The sequence below is a fragment of the Castor canadensis genome, chromosome 1, assembly GCF_047511655.1.
Source record: "Castor canadensis chromosome 1, mCasCan1.hap1v2, whole genome shotgun sequence".
Lineage (NCBI taxonomy): Eukaryota > Metazoa > Chordata > Mammalia > Rodentia > Castoridae > Castor > Castor canadensis.
Genome location: NC_133386.1, coordinates 127,736,604 through 127,757,112, shown reverse-complemented (window position 1 = coordinate 127,757,112; position 20,509 = coordinate 127,736,604). Strand labels below are relative to the sequence as shown.

The window sequence follows — 20,509 nt, the reverse complement described above, 5'->3', positions numbered from 1 at the left end:
AAGTTTTGTCAGACAGTGCTCACACTGTTTTGAAACCCTGTTTTTAAGAACATGATATTCTCCTGGCAACTGCTATCAGCCCTCGCATGTATAGTTCAGCTAAATTGGCCTACACTCATTGGAGGATTGCACTATTATTGGAGGTAAAGTTTCCTTTTTCTGTTGGCTAAAGGAATGAAAGAAATTCTTGCCCCTGGTTGCTGTTGGCAGCCACTATGGACATTCGTGGAAGTCTACCCCTAAGCAGGGCAAGACTTCCCTTACCTTCTACTTCTATTTATGGGAGATCATGCATTTCCTTCTAGTTTAAACCATTTGGGGTTTGGTTTCTGTTCCTTAAAGCAGAAAGATAATTGATAAGACATCTGTAATCTCAATATTTGCAATTCAGTAGTATAAAAAATATGCAGTTACTACTTTCAAGTATTTTTTAGTTTCATGCGTAAGATATTTCCTGTAGAAAAATGCCAGTGACTAGGAGGTGTTCAAAGACAGGAAAAGATGGGTTTCTTGGGTGTTTGGAATAGGAAAAGTTTCCTCTCTGAAAGTAAATCCAAGAAGGTTTTCTAAAGAAGGTGATGCCTCAGTAAGATATAAGAATGGATGGATAGGGGAAAAAGGATGAGAGATGATATCCCTGATGGAGAAATGATATCAGAAAAGGTAAAGAGGTAAGAAAGGCTAGGAAATTCCTATTAAAAGGGAGAAGGCCTGTGTTTGACATTATAGAATTATTAAACTAAAAAAGATAGAGCCAAGCTGCTTTGCTGATTAATACATGAATCTCCTTGGAAAAACTTCCTTAACATTTATTTAGCATTTTACAGTGCTCAAAACACTTTACAAAGAGTGCTTTTTGTTTTATTTTGTTTACAATACCACAGCAATGCAGAGAAATTAAGTCTGGATGGGTAATATGGCCCGTGTCACAAACTTATAAATGGCAGTTCTAAACCTGAAACTTGCAGTCTTATGGCCACAAAAAGTACAGTGATCTGGGAGAGACAATTCTTCCCCATCAATCAGGGACAATGTCTCTGTGGGTAAAGGGCATCTAATGTCACTTTCAAGTATCCTGAATGAGTGACAAATTATATGCCCTACTGTCTCTGCAAACATGATTTGTGCAACTTCCTCTTGGCTTTTAGGAAAAGCAGAGAGACAAAACTGATCTAGAGGCACAGGCCCCAGGTTTCAAAAAGCAATTCCTAGCCACTTGCCAACAAGTCCACAGACCAGTAGGAAGTTTTTGCATTAGGTGTGAAAATGGTTGTATTTTCATAACCAGTGGTTTACTTCAACACAGTAAAGATTTCTGAAGAGAAGAGTAACCTGATTCTGGACTGTGCAACTTATTTTAATTAGCACAGAAAAACACATTTGTGTATGTATGTGTGTGTGTGTGTGTTGTAGAAAGAGAGGTGAAAAGGCAGAATTAGAGAGAAAAGAGAAAGATGCTTAAAGCAAACATATTAAAAATGTTAATAATAAGTGAAGTACAATTTTTTCAAATTTGTAGACTTGGGTTCTTTCAAAATACAAAGCAAGAACAAAAATGTAATAGGGTAAAATTACTCATAGCTAAGCAATGTCTCGGCCAACCTAATGCTGACAATTAGCAATTAATGAGACTGCCCCTTTATCCTCACAGCCTGCAGAATATGGTGCCCATTCTGTCTTTAAAGTGTTGACCTCTCAATGCTGTACAAGAAATGCTAGTTCTTTTTTTTCTTTTATTCATATGTGCATACAATGTTTGGCTCATTTCTCTACCCCCACCCCTTCGCTACCAGGCAGAAACTATTTTGCTCGTATCTCTAATTTTGTTGAAGAGAGAGAATAAGCAATAACAGGGAGGACCAAGGGTTTTTGCTAGTTGAGATAAGGGTAGCTATACAGGGAGTTGACTTGCATTGCTTTCCTGTACTTTGTGTTACCTTCTAAATTAATTCTTCTTGAACTAACCTTTTCTCTAGTTCCTGGTCCTCTTCTCCTATTGGCCTCTAGTTCTTTTTGATAGTTTTCCTGCTCCTCCAACACCAACTGGCCACCACAGCCTCATGCACAGTCATCTCCACTCTGCAAGCCTGTGTCCAATTCTATGTTTTCTCAATCTGCTGTGTTTAACGTGAATAGAGTCAGGGTTCATTTTGTCTGACTCCAAAGCCCACTGCACAGCACTAGATCAGACTTTCTGATAAAGATATATTGACCATAATTGCATCTAAACCTGGGTTGAAAAAAATGTGAAGTGATAGACACTGAATGCATATCCAAGCATTTCCACTAGAGTTTGAAAAGACTTAAATGCTTTCAGAGCAAAGTAAAGTGCTCTGGGCTTCACTTTGGGTTCCCTGATTCTAGACCTGATTGATGTAGACAAATCCTGGGGTAAGATACGGGAGTCACATAGGGAAACCGCATCATTCTGGAAACCCACATGAGCCAGTTCCTTCTCATAAGAAGGAGTAGGACAGAGTCTTCTTTTGGATAGGAGTAAATAAGGAACAAGAGTGTTAAGGATCACCATCCTCTGCCAGAGAAATGCAGGCAATAGGGTGGTGGGAATGTAGCTGCTGCTAGCTTCATGAACTATAGAAATCATCCTAAATGAAGCAGTCAACTTCATTAGTAAAAGCCATTTGGTCTGAAATTCCTTACTCTCCCCTATCTGACTCCATTATCAAGCAATGGAACACAGAGAAATAACAGAGCAGGGAACAGCCAATGTATCTAAATGTTAATGACAATAATTACTGGCCTGGAGAAAATCTTTTAGTTCAACTGAAATATTTCATAAACATCATTGAGAGGATTTGTGTGGGGCTAGCAGTTCTCCAAGCAATGAGGGACCATTATCAAGGTCAGCACAACTTCTCAGAAGAGAATTAGCACTCAACTGGGCTGACAGAGGAGACAGTACATAGGACAGTCCAAATAGAGTGGCAAGGGAGTAAAAAAGGATATATGGTAAAGATCATAATGACAAACTCTGAAAAAGTTGAGGCTGCATAAACTATAGATCTTGTGATGAGTCTAGGCTGCGCACTTGGCTTTCACTGGTCCATCTCCCATCTATCATTCAAGCCTCACTCAAGACAAACTACCAACTTATTTGGGATGCTTGTATTGACAGGAAAGAAGATGGGACTAAAGAGAAGAGGAAAACATGGAGACCATGAGGAAAGGAGGGGTATACCACCTAACTATCCTGGGACTAAGAAACTATCCTGAGATCCAGTGAAAGAGATGACTTTGAAGGAGTCCCCACCAAAGAGTCTTAACCTGTGCTATCCTAGCTAATAGCTTCAGCATCTCCTGGGAGCATGTCAGGAATGCATGTCTTCGCAGCTCAGCAACTAAGAAATAGCATAGACAAATGGGACTAATAAAATTAAAAAGCTTCTGATCAACAAAAGAAATGGTCTCTAAACTGAAGAGATCACCCACAGAGTGGGAGAAAATATTTGCCAGCTACACATCAGACAAAGGACTGATAACCAGAATACATAGGGAACTCAAAAAACTAAACTCCCCTGAAATTAATGAACCAATAAAGAAACGGGCAACTGAACAGAACTTTCTCAAAAGAAGAAATTCAAATGCCCAAAAAACACAGGAAAAAATGTTCAACATCTCTAGCCATTAAGGAAATGCAAATCAAAACCACACTAAGATTCCACTTCACCCCTGTTCTTCGAATAGCCATCATTAAAAAAACCCACCAACAACAGGTGTTGGCTAGGGTGTGGGGAAAAAGGAACCCTTATACACTGCTGGTGGAAATGCAAACTAGTACAACCACTCTGGAAAAAAATTTGGAGGCTTCTTAAAAATCTAAACATAGATCTGCCATATGATCCAGCAATACCACTCTTGGGGATATGCCCAAAGGAATGCGACACAGGTTACTCCAAAGGCATTGCACACCCATGTTTATTGCAGCACTATTCACAATAGCCAAGTTATGGAAACAGCCAAGATGCCCCACTATGAATGAATGGATTAAGAAAATGTGGTATTTATACACAATGGAATACTACTCAGCCACGAAGAAGAATGAAATCTTTCATTTGCATTTAAATGGATGGAACTGGAGAACATCATCCTGAGCAAGGTTAGCCAGGCTCAGAAGACCGAAAATCGTATGTTCTCCCTCATATGTGGACTTTAGATGAAAGGCAAACACAATAAGGGGATTGGACTTTGATCACATGACGAGGTGAGAGCACATGAGGGAGGTATGAGGATAGGCAAGAAAATCAAAAAAATAAAAACAAGATAGCATTTGATGTCCTCAATGCAAAGGAACTAATGCAGAAACTTTAAAGTGACAGAGGCCAATAGGAGAAGGGAACCAGGAAGCAGAGAAAAGGTTAGTTTGAGAAGAATTAATTTAGAAGGTAACATATATGGACAGGAAAGCAATGCAAGTCAACCCCCTGTATAGCTATCCTTTTTTATTCATATGTGCATACAATGTTTGGGTCATTTCTCCCCCCTTCCCCCCGCTCCCTCCCTTACCCCCCTCCCTGCTCCCTCCCTTACCCCCCCTTATCCCTCACTACCTGGCAGAAACTATTCTGCCCTTATCTCCTGTATAGCTATCCTTATCTCAACTAGCAAAAACCCTTGGTCCTTCCTATTATTGTTTATACTTTCTCTTCAACAAAATTAGAGATAAGGGCAAAATAGTTTCTGCCTGGTAGCAAGGGGTAAGGGGGGAGAGAGAGGGGGTGGAAGGGTAACGGAGGGGGTGAGGGGAAGGGGGGAGAAATGACCCAAACATTGTATGCACATATGAACAAAAGAAAAAAAAAAGAAATGCATGTTCCTATGTCCTGCACTAAGCCTACTGAATTGTACTTGGAGAATGAGGCCCAGTTACTTGAATTTATCAAGCCCTTCTGGTTATTTTGGAAAACTTGTGTTAGACCTAACTTCTCCTAAGTTACTGTAAGGAGCCAAAGCTTGTATCAGACTCTGATGTTCAGAGAAGTCAGAAAAAGACACGGGAACTAGTACAAAAGAATCTTTTCCCCAAGGATTTCATGCACAGGATGTACAAAAAAAAGATAAAGAAGTATTGATATAAGTGCTAAACAGAAGACAGTGCACGTATTCTAGAAGAAAGACCTCTCTGGCAAGTCAGATCTTCTCAAGGAAGTGGTGGTCCATTTGACATTGGATCGACCCTGAGCCGAACTACAAAAGGTGGAGGTCATTATTACAGGGAGTACTCCTCTGTATGCATTTTCTTCTTTCTTTACAAAAGAAAGCTTGCACTGCCCACAAAGTTTTTCACTACCTAGGAAAAGACTGCATTACACTTCCCTGCCTCCTTACATCTTAAGTTAGGGAATGAGATATAAGGATGGTGTCACATAGAACATTAGGAATGACTTCTTAGGAGGACACAGGTAGAGAAAATGTAGATTATTTTTTGCTGCTTTCATATTTCTGCTGAAATGTGGAGGTGATAACGGGAGTTTACTACACATTTTGTGTTCTTTGGGACAGAAACTACTTGCTAAGAACTCTAAAGAGAAAGAAAAATTGGTGTTCTTGGCAAATTTTGTGTGGTCATAAATAATTTCTCAGCTATCTCTCATTTAAATTTGTTTTTGATGTGAGAGAATAAGTCCTTACATATTTGAGGCACTTTAGTTTGTAAGACTATTTGTATCTGATGTAGTTAGGAAGGTCCTCTGGACCACTAGATGATGGGAACATATGCGTATGGATATGCATGTCTGTTTGTAGACTCATCATAAGCTCAGATCATGATAAGAATGATGTTGAAGTGAGAGCAACTTAGAGAGAGGGCAAGACAGTGGGAGGAGACAACAGAAGGATTTTTAATATTTTTTCAGAAAGATGAAAAATTCCCAGTGTTTTTTTACAAGTACCTGAAGCGTAAAGGGCATCAAAGTTAATTTGTCATTTACCATCATCTTCCCTTTTGCTTATATTGTGAAATTTCACTACCATTCAACCAGGTCTACTGACTAAAACATGAGTGGTAAAAAAACCAACCCATTTCTTTGTTCCCAAGGTCCTTAAGTCACCATCTCTTAGCAAGTCATCTCTTCAAAAGCTTGCTCACCTATCCCCCTTGCTCACATCTGTCACTAGCACCCAATTCCCACTGTATCATTTCAAGTGAAGGTGTTGCTGCAGCTTCTTATGTCACTTATTTCTAGATTGAAGGCCTTAATCCAGACTCCACACTGTGACCAGACTGACATTTTAAAAGGCAAAATTGAACACACCAGTTCCTTTCTTAAACTCTTCAGTTCTGAAGTATTCCCGCAGTTATGTTCCATGAGATTCAAATAAATGTTGAGAAAGGAAAAAAGGAAATACTTGTATGTTTTAGTGACTTTTGAAAAATGTTAGGTCTCAGCAAAGTCAAACAACTTTCTTATCAGCAGCTTTAAAAAGCCAAGTGGGCTGGCAGAGTGACTCAAATTGGTAGAGTACCTGCCTAACAAGCATGAGCTCTGAGTTTAAATCCTGAATATATGCTAATAAAAAATGAAAAAAAGAAAGAAAACTGAAACCGTGAAAAAATATTAAAAAGAAATAAGCCAATGTGCCATGTAGACTGTCAAAAAACTGTACCAAAACATATTTGTCTTTGGAATTTGTTTTAAGAGTGTCTTCTGAGAATTGGAAATTGATAACCAACAACAGGATGGCCAGGTGTCTCTGCATGAAAGTTAGGTCTCTACTTGCACCCCACAGCATTGCCATGCTCTTCCCATTCACTTTGCTGTCGTCCTAATACTACTACCATCTTCAGTCGTACTGATGCCCACATGGCATTTATGAAAACACTGCTCACTATTGTCCTTCTGTTCCATCCTTCTGCTTGAAATAACCTTCCCTGGTCTCTTCAGATTATCCCATTAGAAAACAGGCCAAGAGTCAACCTCTCTTGGAAGATTTCTTTGATCCATTTCCCATAGTTCAAAGCCAAATTTTTAGCTTTCTATTGATTAATCTCATATTCCTCATAAATTTCCACATTTCTTTACTGTAGAACTACCACACTAGCACATTAGTTTGCTTCTACAGTGAGGGCGGAGGCAACTTGAAGGAGTGGAATGCATGCCTGTCTATCTATCTGTCTGTCTATCTATCTATCTCTATCACCTGCCTACTTTACCTACCTTCCTAGCTATTTATCTACCTGTCTTCCTTCCTACTTTCCTTCCTGCCTACCTATATGCCTCCAATGATGATTTGTATGATTCTCAAAACATTTTGAATGAAAAACTGGTATACATATTAATGAAGCAAAATTCTTTTTGTATTATAATTCACTATGGGGCAGAATTATACATAGGTGCAACAGGTCTGTTTTGTTAAATTATTGACAAAAATTTTAAACCAAATACTTTAAGCACATAATAAATACCAATATAGTTAAAATATATGAAGTTACAATATCACCTCACCCTTTCTTCAACCATTAATACCATTACTCAACTACCATTTAGCTAGATGCTCCCTGTTAAGGACAGGGACCATAATTCATTCATGTTTGTATCCTTATTACCCATATCTATGTCTGGGACTAGCAGATATTTCCATGATGTTGATCTCTGGTCCCCCAATCTTAATCTGACTTTTCTTCTAAAATAGATTTATAAGCCACCTCTTCTAGAATCCTTTTTCAATCATACTATAAACATCTACTTCCTGAGCAGCCATTATTCTTATTAACTTATGTTTAGGCTCCACCTTTGCAATCTGATAAGATACATAGGAAAATATTCATAAAAATTATTATGGACTCAATGCTCCCTACCATTTATATATTGAAGCCCTAATCCTGAATGTGATGGTATTTAGTGTTGAGGTTTTAGGGACATAATCAGATTTAGATGAGGTCATGAGAGCAGAGTCCCTATGATAAGATTAATGGTTTTAACAAGGAAAGAAAGAAGGGCATTCTCTTTCTCTATATGCATATTCCAGGAAAAGGCTATCACCAACAACCCAACTATGCTGGAACCTTGATCCCAGACTTGCAACACCCAGAAACATGAGAAATGAATATTTATTATTCAAATCACCCAGTTTATGGTAATTTGTTCTAACAGCTTGAAAAATAGACTTTGATGTGCATATATATTAAAACCAGTTAATCAGAATATATACAAACCATCTACTTCAGCATTATAGCATGGTTTCAAAAAGGTCATTCTGAAGGCCTACTGGCTAGCTGGGCAAACAGGACCAGTGTTAAAAGACTAAAGAATGGGGAAGAATGAGATGGGATTAGTAAGAATCTTATGATTATTTAACAGTGTTATAGCTGCAAAAAAAAATGCAAAGTTTTACTTTCCTATTTTGGACTATAAATGCAACTAAAATGGGGGCTTTCATTCTTTTCTATCCCTCATAGTCCATGCCATATTATGCTTTATAATCACCTATCAAACATTTTTAAGCCCCTCCGATGCTCTTTAGAATTAGTCGAATTGAAATGAATGTGTTACTAGCTTCTTCCTATGCCTTTTCTTACTTATGAAAATAGTCTGAAAACTAATTCAAAGCATAGTCTAACTTCTATTCATCTTTCAGTGCTTGCCTAAAATTATACTACCCTGAAGCTTTTCCTTATATTCAAAACTGCTTGATAGCAGTTTTTCTCTTCTTGCCTTATTCTGCTATTGCATTTTATTTTTACTTATTTTAAGGACACATCACAGCACGTTTTATACTGTTTTTCCCATTTTAGTCGTCCCATTGGATATCTCATGTGTTTCACCTTACACTCTGCAGCCCATTGCTGTGACTCAGTGTCACTCAGATAAATGCCAGTGGCACACTGCTCATCTGTACTGGGAATTTCTCTCTTTCTCCTCAGGCTTCTCTAATGCTCACACAGCTCACACATGCATGCCCTGGAGAGTAGAGGGAGAAAATACACCATGGGGTAACTCATAACCAGCGAAGAATGGGAGCCAGTGAATGCTCACGTTTCCTTTGCTTCTCATGTTCATAATTCTAAGATACTTTCTAAACCATTTTCTCAGAGGACCATAGCAGGTTTGAGCTCAATTTGTTCAGAGGACAAACAGCCTACTTCTACATACTCCCATTAGCTTTCACCCCTTTCTATTTTCACTTCCCTATCTCTGCTCTCTGGGTCACTTCACAAAACGAGCTACTTATATCAGTACTATCTTATTTTTGGTGGAGGTGGTGGAGACAAGGGAACCTAGGCCAACACTCATCCATCTCATCTACTGGGTTGTAATTTCCCACAGGGAAAAAGGTAAACTTCTTTAATTTATACATCCCCAGCTCTATGAACCAGGCTTGGCACAGGTAAGAGCTCAAAAATTTTTGTTGAGTTTATTGCACAAACTTGTGACATCTATAAGGGCAGGGACAGCATTCTTAATTCAATAATTTATTTAAATACTATTTATTTGTGCTTCTTCCATATGCCAGGCAATGGTATACTGCCTACATACAGATGTACCAAACAAAGTTCCAGTCTTCACAGACTTCACATCCTAGTAATGAAAGAAAATTCTACATGATGAAAATGACTATAATGAATATAAAATGGTTAAAAAGTGCTGTGGAGAAAATAAGTCAGGAGTAGGGTAGCCAGTTTAGGGAGAAGGTTCTATTTTACACAGAATGGTAGGAGAAGCCATACTGAGTTATTGCATTAGAGATCTGAAGCTAAGCTTGGCATAAGTCTTGTGAAGTTTTTGAAAAATTTCAAGCAGAGAGAACTCCAATCCTTGAGGCAGGCGTAGCCCAATGAGACCGAGGTGACTGGAATAGAATCAACAAGGAAAAGTGAGCAGACAATGGGGGAGTGTGAGAAGTGCCAGTATAGACTTTTACTCCAAATGAAATGAAAAGGTATAAGAGAAACCAGGATAGATCCAAAAAATTGTGCGAGCTTGTAGGAAGGTAGAATTGAACTTTTCTAATAGGAGATACACCACTGTGGAATAAGCCAGCTTCTTAGCTGGTTGGTACCCATAATAGGTTCAACTATGGAATGCTTCATTGCGAGATTCTTATGAGACATCCAATTGTCAAATGGTGAAGTCAAATAAGCATTTGGAGTCACAAGTCTGGATTGCAGACAAGTGACCTGACCTAGAGATACAAAACTGCATAATTCTGTAGAAAATATTTAAACCCAAATAACTGAATGATACTTACTAGAAATAACTATGGATAGCAAGTACAATCAATATGAGAAATGAGCCCTAAGACTTTCCCACTTTGACAAGTCTAGGGCATGATGCTGAGGCAGTAGAGAACAAAGTGAAGAGAAGAACAGATAGAACACTGTCCTAGAAAGTAAGTGAAAGGAATAGTTCAAGGAGGAGTGAGTAATGGCTTATGTCAAATACTGTAGACAGCTCAAGACGAAGAGCAAGGACTGGCCTTTGGATTTATCTGTATCGTAGTTATTGGTGCTATCAGTAGGACCTATTTTGATAGTTAGAGATGGATATCTGATTGCAGAGTCAAGAGACAATGGAAAGAAGGGAATATGTGACTGCCTCTTAGTCATCTCTGTCCTTGGAGATAGTGTGTGTTGTGTATAGTAAGCTGTAGGGATTATGAGTTATATCTGTCCCATGAATTCATCGTGGACTTAGGGACTCATCTTTAATATATCACATTTCTCTTCATCATTTTTTGAGCTGTGAAACAGTCCACATATTAAAGTAATACTCTTTCCACCCCAACAACCATTGATATGGCACCTATCATATTTTATTTATTTGTTTAATATAAAAAGTGGTATTTATTAGAGAAAAAGGAAGGGCTACAGCTAGAGAAGCGCAGCGGAGCCCGGAAGCCAGTAGCTTGGTACCTGTCATATTTTAAATCAACTCATAAGGACAATTCATTTTAACCTTCATTTTATAGATGAGGAAATTAAAACACCAAGGACTTGAGTAACTTATCCCAGGTCATATAAGCAACATATATACCACCTTCTAAGGAAAGGACGACCCTCTGGAAGAATTAGGGGTTTCCATCTCTTTGTTCATAGAGGCTGCAGTTTTACCGTTGCCAGCTTTCTTTTGATAGCACATACAGGAGTGGGATGGCTTCATAGAGATCAGGGGATTTTCTGAGCAGTTTCCTACAGAGATAAAACCTTTGGCTATGGATACAAAATGAAAGATACAGTGCGTGCTCCTGCATCTCTTTACTTCTGAGTATTTTGTAGGTTGGCAAATAATTTTTTTCTCAGTCTTTCATATGAACCTTTCTTTTAAAAGCTGAAAAGAAAGTTCTCTTTGAGAAGGAAAAAAGTGATATGTCTTCCATAAAGACTGTGTGTATACATAGTATTTCATGGTAAAGTAAACAAAGTAGCAAAGACAAGAATATTGGACAGTATAAAACATTTTGTCTTTTGAATTTGAATTCAACATTTTCTGACCCAGGGGATAAGTTTTATTTCCATCTCAGTTTGCTATTATTAAACATCATCCTACCATATTACTTGCCTTTTCACTAGCTCCATGTTATTATATGATATAGACTAATAAAATGGATACCATCTCAAACTTTTCCTGGGGTAAAACTTACACAATCTGGATTAAGTTTCATCTCAATCATTGCTCTTTTATCTGGGTAATTTTTCCTTGGATTATTATAATGAGCTATTTCTCCTAAATCAAATTGGAGTGGGGGAGAGGGTTTGCTACCGTGTTTGTTTATTACTTGTTTTTATCATCTTACTTCCCCTTCTCTTTTTTCTGGGTCCCTCAAATAGACTCTGAGTAATTTTCCCTAATCTACTCTTGTCTTCCTTTCATTTATTCTTCACATTACAGCCCAAGTGCTTTACAACAAACAGGATTTCACCATGTTACTCCTCTCGTTAAAGATTTGAAGGTAGCACTTAGAACAATTGTTTTTAAACTGCTCATCTGTTTATAGGATGCAGCCCCTATCTTCTTCAGTTGATAATTGTATATGATTCTCCCCATCTCCTCTTTGGGATCTGTCTAAACTAGCTATCTTGTTTCTTCTACCTTCTCCTGTTTTCTTCTTCTTAGAAAGCTTCCTGACTCATCCTTCATCGACTAATTAGTTACTCCTCATCTTTTCGAGTTCAATTCAAATTCATTCCCATAGGTCAGTATTCTGTCCTGTCTCCAAAATTCCTTTAAGATAGTTGTGATGCCACAACTCTACTATGTTCTCATATGCCCTGCATTTCTTTGTAGCACTTATTAAAATGGAAATGAAATGTTATAACAATTTGTCTGAAGGCTATAGTCTCTGGTAGTAATAATTTTTTCCCTAAATCTGGTGATTGAATACTCAGTGCCACACACTTGCATGGCAAACACTCTACCACTTGAGCCATGCTCCTAGTTCTTTTGCTTTTTCATATAGGGTCTTGCAGTTTTCCTGAAGTGGGCCTTGAATCATGAGCCTCTTATTTCTGCCCCCTGAATGGTTAAGACCATAGGTGTGCACTACCATACCTGGATGTTTTTTGAGACAGGTCTTACTAACTTTGGCCTGTTGCTCTCAAATTACAATTCTCGTATCTCTATTTCCTGAGTGGCTGGGATTATAAATGGGAAACACTATACTCAGCTATTAGCAATTTTTATAAAAGTATGTCTGATATACAGTTAACACTCAATATGTATTTGTTAAATGAATGAACTTAAGGCTAACTTTCTGTGTTTGTGAAATGGGAAGTTATTCCTATAGCTGTACATTGCAGGGACAGGACCTAGAGATACTGCACACCATTTTCCAGTACATGTTGTATTCACAATGATGCTACCTCCTCCTCTGTAAATCCTTGTCTCTGCATAAAATAGGTTTTTGAGGAGGTATATTTTCAGTAGTCATATGCATACTGAGATTATAGCTTGGGTGGACCCCAACCTAGGTTAATCATGAGCCATTCATCAGGAGTTTGAAGTTGAGCCTGTGATATGTCAATTCACTTTTGAGTGTGTGTGTATGTGTGTGTGTGTGTGTGTATGTGATATTATAGAACAAACTAAAAAGTTAAGAACAAAGCAAACACACGCACAACAACAACACTAACAAAAACCTAAAATAAAATTAGAGCGGCAAAGAGTGGATGTTTTCCAGTATTTGGACTAAGTAGCAGAGAAAGTTGATATGCATAAAAAGAAAATAATGGCACAGATATACAGAGAGAAGCCAAGACAGAGATGCAGGGGGAAGTCTCTGGTTCCTTATGACTTTCCCCTCTCTTGGGTCTCTTTCTTTTGTGAAGCTTGGCTGCCTGCCTGTCCTTGAACTGCCTCTGTATGATAGCTCTGTATCCTTTATGAGTTCTTCCCTTCCTTGTGTGAGCCAGCTTCTTGGTTTCTACTGTTTGCAATTAAAGAATTCAAGCTGAAGAATATGTGAAAGTACTGATAAAACATGGTAAGCACTTTATGTTTCAATTTATCTGATTATTTCTCTTGATAGAAAAAAATCATTATAAGTTAAACATGATATATAAACAATTGGTATGAGTATACTTACCTCAATTGCCTGTAGTCAAACAACCCTTGTACTGGTTGATACTTATTGAATATTTCCTACTTGACTGGTGCAAGAACCTTTTCATAAATCTCAAATCTTTATAACATCTCTTGTAAGCCAACTAGTAGATACTTTCCAGATATCATTTGAATTTGTTCTATATTTACCGTTGACAAATATGGCAATGGAAAGAGCCTCTGCCATTACTGTTAATCATTGGTAGCTTGTATATTAATATGCATGATGATATGCTTATTTACTGAATAACTAAATCAATCCCATATTGCAAATGAGACTTCAAGGCCAAAGTGGTCAAATGGTATGCCAAGATTCCACAAGATTTAGGCAAAATAGATCTGGAGCAAGATATGCTTTAGTGGAGGGAAAAGTCATAATTAGTAAAAACAAAATATGTCACATCAGTGACTTTGGGATAAGCAGACAAGATAAGAGGGAAGAGCACCCTATAGAGTGACATGGGTTAGGAACAAAGAAGATATTTTTTTAAAAAGGTACAAATCTCCAAGTTAGGCTGAACTGTGTCTGTATCACCCCCCTCAGGTAAGAGACTCCATCTCACTTTAATGTCATCACAGAGAACTTCAGAGCAATGTGTGTTCTTAATATGTTCACCACAATGGACAGATTGGATGGAAACTCTGAAGATTTCCAAATGATGCTGTGATGAAGAGGAATGGAACCGAATTGTGTCTGGAGAACACCTGTCTCTGCAGACCTGTGCAGTGGCTTACTGAGGTGTTGTTAGTCAGTATAAATAAAGTAAACTATTTGAATACTTGTGGCTTCAACTCTTCTAGCTGTGGAGATTCACTGATTACCAGTTATGCCTTCTTGAATGTATAAAATCGTATCTCAGACTTATACACCAAAACATTATTTCCTGATCATAACCATCTCCTACCACAAAACCCCACATAACAAAAACACCTGTTACTCCTGCAGTTTTCCCTTGTCAGCCAATAAGAATCTTATCTTTCTAAGAACTAAGGCCAAAGTTCTCCTTGGATTCTCTGTTTCTCTCATACACTATAGTTAATTAATCAGCAAATCTTGTTAGTCTAATCTTTAAAATATAACCACCCGGACCAAGTCACCATCATCTCCTGTCTGGAGGCAGTAGATCCCCAGTAGTCTTTGACTTCTTTCCTTGATTCCCAACATATTATTCTAAATATAGCAGCCAGATTAATCTTAAAAAAAAATTAGTGGATTCCTCCCTTCCACACATGGCTTTTTACTTCATTTTGAAAGAAGACCAAATTCTTAAAATGATCTATGGGACATGGCAAAATCGACCCAAATACAGCCATACCATATATATTAAAATAATGTTGTCTCTATTTATTGACTTGGAAAGATGTCTTCAACATAGTTGTTTCTATTTGAGAAATAACAGTCAATATCACCAAAGTACATTACATGCATGTATGAAAATGTCATAATATTCACTACTTTGTATAATCAAAGTACACTAATAAAATGACATCAGAAAGAAATAATATTCTTAATGGATTCTATATAAACACTATATGCCCATTGACAAAATTGAATTACATAGAGACAGGAGTCCACAGTTCTTTTTTAAAAGAAAATAAGAAATAATTTATTTTCAGCCTGACATGAGTGACTATAACCCATGAACATGGATTCAAGGTATCCTGAATGACATGTTGCAACTTGGATGATGTTACATGAACCTTTATTGTTGTAGAGTCCACAGTCTTGAAAGCACCATACTTGCAGACTGGAATTGAAATATAAGTAAATGGATTGTCAATAGCAGGAGCCAGATTTCTTACTGTTGCAGTAGAAGGTTAAAGACAATAAAAGTAGGAGACTATAATGATCTGCATGATAAAGACGTAGAATTGGGGACATATAGATAAGGTAGATGGTTTTGTATATATATATAGAAATATTTAGAGGTATATATCTATAAATAGATTATTTAGTCTGAGTGATAAAGATTAATATTAACTGTGATAAGTAATGGTGATAATATGTATTGGGAATATAATGTAATGAAAACGGCACTTTACCTCTATGTTCTCCTCCAAACCCATAACCACGGTATAATAATTAGAAAGCTGACAGATCTCATTGTACAAAATATCTGACCAGAACTCCTCACAGCTGTCAAGGTTTTCCAAATTTGAGAAACTATCACAGTCAAGAGCAGCTCCAAAGTACATGATGAGTAACTGTGATATATCCTGCATGGAATTTGGAACAGATGAGTGAACGTTAAATAAACGAATCCCCACTCTAAGTCAATCAGAATGAGATATGGACTTTAGTTTATTGATAATAATAATGTATTAATATTGGTTCATTAATTGTGGTAAGTGTACTGTACTAAAAATAAATTTTTATTAATAAAGGAAGCTAAGAATAGGGTATGTAGAAAATAGGCAGTCATAACTTTTTCTTATGAATCCCAAACTATTCTTTTTTGGCAGTGCTGGGGTTGAGTTCAGTTCCTCATGTTTGCTAGGCAGGAGCTCCACCAACTGAGCAACTCTACTAGATTTTTTTGCATCAGCTATTTTGAGTCAGACTCTTGCTTTATGCCTGGGACAGCCTGGAAACTGAATTCCCCTATTTGTACCTGCATGGTTGGGATGACAGGTGCACATCACCACACATAGCCAGGGGTTGAGGTGGGGTTTCCTGTACTATGTGCTCAGACTGGTCTCAAACCTCGTTCCTCTAGATCTTTGTGTCCCAAATAGGTGGGATTATAGGCTCGAGACATCTTGTCTGGCTAATTTCAAACTATTGTAAAGCATGCAAAAACAGCATGCAAAAGTAGCTGTAAATACATAAAATTCTCTAACAATGTTTATACATATACACAGATGACGTATGTTCTTGAAAATACTGATATAATTTGGGAATGTGTTTCATTGAACTATTCTTTACTCTGTCTTGAGTACTGTGACATGTTATTAAAATTTAATTTTTTATTTAGATAGTGTCTGTCCATTTATCAATCAATCAAAAGAAGGACCATCCCCTGGAAGCATCTTGCCATTTTAATACGGAAATGTATTTTTCTCTTGTATTAAGAAGAATCAGCCTCTTCCTTTCTTGTAGAAAGCTGTGTAGCATTCCCAGAAAGCAACATTCTTTTTTATCTGATAACACACTCTTCTTTTAAATTTTTTCCCATTGGGATAGCTTCTAACAGTCTGAGAGAGCTAATCAAAGTAATTGTTGAATTTTGGTGACCAGAGCTTCACGTGCCAAGCATTTTCTCCCAACTGGGTTATTTAAAGCCCAATGAAGCTGGAAATAAATATATATAGCTAAGTAATTTGGGGAGATGGGAGAATTTTCAGAAAATTTCTTTCATTTGGAAGCATGAAATTACATGCACTATAGTGGAATCAAATCAAATCAATCAGCAGCTTAGGATCTCCCAAGCTCTGCAATCAGCAGGAGCTCCAAAGCTGCTCTTTGGGAAGGATGCTGAGGCTTCATAGAAAAGTACCTGGTAGTAGGGTGAAAAGATTGGGGTTTGTCCTTTGGGAGATCCAGCTTTGCTTACTGATGAGAGTACACAGTACACAGAGGTAAGATTGTGATTGTCCTAACACCCAACTCCTCTTCTCATTCTTCCCTGTCAGAAGTATCCCGTAATAGCTCCTGGTTTCCATTTGAATTAAGTGTAAGCTCTTCAGAGTAGAATAGTTTGCTTGAGAACCTCATCCTTCCCTTCTTCTTGAGCCTATCTCCTCACTTACTCTATTGCACCTATGTTAACCATATTATCTGTATACTTCATGTGGATTTCTAAAAAAGCAAGTTTCCTTGGGCCTCTTGGCCTTTGTAGCAGTGAACCCTGACTACTCAGCCTTATCCCCTTGCAAACTCTGAGATCTCAGTCTCTGCAAAGTGTCCCCATTATCACCCCCGCATTGTAAGACAGGTAACCAGGTCTGTACATTCACACATGTTGCATACTATCTCTTATAGCAGATCCTATATCAGATTTCCTGGTCCTCTCTTTTCATATTCTGGAACTTTTGGAAATAAAGATTTTACTCTCTATTGAGTAACTGAACAATGCAACACAAAATTCAGTACTTACAAGGTGCTTGGAAGATGCTTGTGGATGGTGAATGGAAAAACAAATGCTGCCATTTATGAAACAATAGAATTTGGAATTAATTGCTTATTGTTAAACAATACAGGATAAAGATATCAAAAGTTCAGGAAACTTTCCTAAAAGTCATCTACAAAAACTAGCCTGAAATGAATACAAAACATACCCAAAAGAAAAACCAGAGATTGTTCTAAAATAAACCTATTACACATTATAGCTTCTAAAGTATTTTTTATGATTTGTAAAAAATATCTCAATACACCAGAATAGAAATGGAAGCAGAGAACATTCACAAATACAGTAAACCAGGCCGAGTTTCTCACACTCACATGGGTATCTGTCTAGATAACGTCTCCTAGAGAGATCAGTAATTAGGGAGCTAATGGAAAATTACCAATCAACAAAATCCATGACCGTTTCGAGGACAATGGAATCACAGACTGAGAGTATCACACATTTATTAAGAACAAATCATGCCCGAACATTTTGATAGCTTTTTTGATACTGCCTGCCCAATTCCTGCCACACTTGCTCCATTGGCTCCACATTGCCTTCTAAATCAATTTACAATGCCTTCTTTTGAGTTGACCTTCAAGGCTCTCCAATATTTGGTTTATTACTTTGCTTTTCTTTCCTCTTCCCAATTCTCCTGCTGGTGTTCCTCCTGACTTTGACCTTGCTCATCTGCTGCTGACTGTGCAGACTCTCACATAATCATGACTGCGCACCTACTACTTTCTCTACTCAAAAAGCCTGTCCCTCCTATCAGCTACTTAGTGAAGTTCTACACATCCTTCAAGTCTGTAACCAATGACATCTTCTTCAGGAATCTTTTCTGTCATGGCCAGCTTCCAACACCAGAATTAATCACTCATTCCTTGTTATTCATTTCTATATGCATCCATTACTATGCGATAATGTAATTAATTGTTTTTAAATTTGCATACTTCTTATATTAAGCTGTGGATATAGATACTAGAATGTAAATTCTACTAAGGAAGAGATTTTTGTCTGTTGTGCTTACTGATGTTGCCTAAGCACTGAACATATACATCTCACCACACACACAGACACACATGCATGTGCACACACACCTTGATAAATGAATAGTTCCACCATAGTAAGATTTTGACTTATGTAACACCCTAACACATATCCTGCCATAAAGTACCTGCTCAATAAATATTTAACTGATGGAAGAATGTAGGATGGAAGGGACCAAATATGTGTAAACATATTTCATTTTTCTAAACAGCATTTGCTGGCTTATTATTTTTATGATACAAGCTCCCTACCCTACAGAAAACCCATTTGAATAACAATTGTTTCTGGAAAATATTTCCAAGTAGTTTTTATTAGTCCATTCCTTGATTTATTAAACTAAATGGAAATACAAGTAGCTTAAAATTTTAGAGATAGGTACTCAGTGATGAAACTTCACATAAATAATTTAATCTTCATAATCATAAGTTTGAATAAGTAAATTTTCTTAAACTTATTATTTTTTGATAATTGTATATGCACAGTTTTAAGAAATAATTCTAAAAGATACCCATATCTTTTATCCAGTTTTCCTTAATGGCAGCATCTTGCAAACTTACAAATATCATAATGTGGATACAGTCAAGATACTGAATATTTTATCTCCAAAAGGATCCTTTGTATTGCTTTTTTATGAATGTACCAACTTCCTCCCTGCCAATTCCCTCTCAACTACTGGAAAACACTACTATTAATCTATTATCCATTTCTGTTGTTCTTCACAAGAATACGATATAAATAGAACCCTACATTATGTAACCTTTTGCAATTGGCTATTTTTACTCAGCATTACTCCCTAGAGGGTCATGCAACCTGTTGCTTCTATCTCAAATGGCTTCACAGGTATCTTAAATGTTCTGTAGTAGTTCATGTTATGGGTGTATGGTCTCATTATTCATCTAGCTATCATATATAATGCTACTACAAGGACAGATTTCTCTGTGAACATAAGTCTTCATTTCCCTAGCATAAAGGCCCATGAATGCAATTGCTGGATCATACATGTTTAGTTTATTAATTTTTTTAAATTCTTAAACTATTTTCTTGAGTGACTGTGCACCTCTCATCCTAATCAATAATATATGAATGACCTAGTTTCTCCACATCCTCTATAGAGCTTGGTGTTGTCAACATTTAAAAAAATTTTAGCCATTCTCGTAAGTGTCCATCGATACTGCATCATTGTTTAATTTGCATTTCCCTAGTGGTTAAAGATAGTGGACATTTTTATATTCTTTTTGTATCTGTATACCTCTTCTGGTGAAATATTTCTTTATGAACCTGCTTACTTTTAAATTATTTAGTTTTTGACTGTTGAATTTTGAGAGTTCATATTAGTTCTAGATACTAGTTCTATATCAGATTATGATTTATAAGTATTTTTTTATCCCACCATGTAACTTCTCTTTTCGTCCTGCTAACAGAATCTTTATCAATTTTTTGTTTTGTTGGTCATACTTTGGTGGCAAGTCTGAAAATTAATCCTACCCTCTCTCAGAGATTATCATATTTTTTCTCAAAACTTTTGTTTTTCACAGTTAGATCTATGATCCATTTTGGTTAATTTTTGTATGTGATGAGACTTAAGTTGAGGGTGCTAAATAGAAAGAAATTTGCAACACCAATAATGAAGAAATAACATTTTAAGCAAAAATATTTACAATCATCCTTCTTGAGTTCTTCAAAATTTTTGAAGGTTTGATAGTTGACATAAAAGTTATAAAACTCTGTCTGATGTGTTTCTAAATGTATACAGTGGAAATAGTAAAGACAATTGAATTATAAATGATGGAGGGCCTA

The 20,509-nt window shown here is 37.0% G+C and overlaps 1 protein-coding gene across 13 annotated transcripts in view; it reads right to left on the bottom strand.

The window, feature by feature from the left end:
• Positions 1-20,509, bottom strand: part of Tenm4 (teneurin transmembrane protein 4) — a 2,881,475-nt gene that overhangs the window by 1,464,984 nt on the left and 1,395,982 nt on the right. The window lies entirely within an intron of this gene.